The sequence below is a fragment of the Arachis ipaensis genome, chromosome B3 (genome assembly GCF_059453495.1).
Source record: "Arachis ipaensis isolate K30076 ecotype BB chromosome B3, ASM5945349v1, whole genome shotgun sequence".
Lineage (NCBI taxonomy): Eukaryota > Viridiplantae > Streptophyta > Magnoliopsida > Fabales > Fabaceae > Arachis > Arachis ipaensis.
Genome location: NC_142438.1, coordinates 77587102 through 77589833, shown reverse-complemented (window position 1 = coordinate 77589833; position 2732 = coordinate 77587102).

Genomic DNA, 2732 nt, shown 5'->3' with positions numbered 1-2732 from the left:
ATGGATATCTTAGAAGAGAAATAAGAAGAATTGAATAGAAAACAGGAGTACTTTGCATTAATCTTTGAGGAACAGCAGAGCTCCACACCTTAATCTATGGAGTGTAGAAACTCTACCGTATGAAAATACATAAGTGAAGGTCCAGGCATGGCCGAGATGGCCAGCCCCCTAAACGAGATCAATAGTCTCCTAAGATGAACAATGGAATAAAACTGAGACCAAAGATGCCTAATACAATAGTAAAAGGTCCTATTTATAATAAACTAGTCACTAGGGTTTACATGAGTAAGTAATTGATGCATAAATCCACTTCCGGGGCCCACTTGGTGTGTGTTTGGGCTGAGCCTGAGTGTTCCACGTGCAGAGGCCATTTGTGGAGTTGAACGCCAGTTTCTGTGCCAGTTTGGGCGTTCAACTCTGGTTTTGGATCCTTTTCTGGCGCTGGACGCCAGATTTGGGCAGAAGGCTGGCGTTGAATGCCAGTTTACGTCGTCTATTCTTGGCCAAAGTATGGACTATTATATATTGCTGGAAAGCCCTGGATGTCTACTTTCCAACTCAATTGGAAGCGCGCCATTTCGAGTTCTTTAGCTCCAGAAAATCCACTTTGAGTGCAGGGAGGTCAGAATCCAACAGCATCAGCAGTCCTTTTTCAACCTCTGAATCTGATTTCTGCTCAAGTCCCTCAATTTCAGCCAGAAAATACCTGAAATCATAAAAAACACACAAACTCATAGTAACGTCCAGAAATGTGAATTTAACATAAAAACTAATGAAAACATCCCTAAAAGTGACTAGATCCTACTAAAAACCTACTAAAAACAATGCCAAAAAGCGTATAAATTATCCGCTCATCAAATAGAAAACAGAAATACTTGCATTAATTCATCGAGACACAGCAGAGCTCCTCACCCCCAACAATGGAGTTTAGAGACTCATGCCGTCAAAGAGTACAAAGTTCAGATCTAAAATGTCATGAGATACAAAATAAGTCTCTAAAAGTTGTTTAAATACTAAACTAGTAGCCTAGGTTTACAAAAAATGAGTAAACTATGATGGATGATGCAGAGATCCACTTATGGGGCCCACTTGGTGTGTGCTGGGGCTGAGATTTAAGCAATTCACGTACAGAGGCCATTTGTGGAGTTGAACGCCAGTTTTTGTGCCAGTTTGGGCGTTCAACTCCAGCTTTTGATCCTTTTCTGGCGCTGGACGCCAGAATTGGGCAGAGAACTGGTGTTGAACACCAGTTTACGTCATCTATCCTTGTGTAAAGTATTGACTATTATATATTTCTGGAAAGCCCTGGATATCTACTTTCCAACGCAATTGGAAGCATGCCATTTCGAGTTCTGTAGCTCCAGAAAATCCACTTTGAGTGCAGGGAGGTCAGAATCCAACAGCATCAGCAGTCCTTTTTCAGCCTGAATCAGATTTTTGCTCAGCTCCTTCAAATTCAGCCAGAAAAATACCTGAAATTAAAGAAAAACATACAACTCATAGTAAAGTCCAGAAATATGAATTTTTCCTAAAAACTAATAAAAATAGACTAAAAACTAACTAGAACATACTCAAAACTATATGAAATTAACCCCAAAAAGCGTATAAAATATCCGCTCATCACAATACCAAACTTAAACTGTTGCTTGTCCTCAAGCAACTAGACAAATAAAATAGAAGACTAATAGGTTGAGAAGCAATAATATCTAGAGTTTTTGAGTGAAGCTCAGATTCTAATTAGATGAGCGGGACTAGTAGCTTTTTGCTTCTGAACAGTTTTGGCATCTCACTTTATCCATTGAAGCTCAGAGTGATTGGCATCTATAGGAACTTAGAATTCAGATAGTGTTATTGATTCTCCTATTTCAGTGTGATGATTCTTGAACACAGCTATTTTATGAGTCTTGGCCGTGGCCCTAAGCACTTTGTTTTCCAGTATTACCACCGGATACATAAATGCCACAGACACATAATTGGGTGAACCTTTTAGATTGTGACTCAGCTTTGCTAAAGTCCCCAATTAGAGGTGTCCAGATTTCTTAAGCACACTCTTCTTTTTGCCTTGGACCTTGACTTTAACCGCTCAGTCTCAAGTTTTCACTTGACACCTTCACGCCACAAGCACATGGTTAGGGACAGCTTGGTTTAGCCGCTTAGACCAGGATTTTATTCCTTTAGGCCCTCCTATCCACTGATGCTCAAAGCCTTGGGATCCTTTTTATTTGCCCTTGCCTTTTGGTTTTAAGGGTTATTGGCTTTTTGCTCTAGCCTCTTGGTTTTAAGAGCTTTTGGCTTTTTCTACTTGCTTTTTCTTTTTCTTTCTATTTTTTTTTTCTGCAAGCTTTGTTCTTTGCTGCTTTTTCTTGCTTCAAGAATCATTTTTATGATTTTTTAGATTATCAATAACATGTCTCATGTTCATCATTCTTTCAAGAGCCAACATATTTAACAGTCTTAAACAACAAATTCAAAAGACATATGTACTGTTCAAGCATTCATTCAGAAGACAGAAAGCATTGCCACCACATTTAACTAATTAGAATTTCTCTTATTAAAACTCGAAATTTTATTGCCTCTTATTCAAAAGATCTACTACTTTATTCATGTTTGCTGATGATGAGAAAAATAAACTATAGCTTAATTGGAGATAAAATCAAAATAGATACTAATTACTACTATATGACTCCTAAGGTAAACTTCTATAAGGACGCTGTCACAGAGTTAAGGCAGAA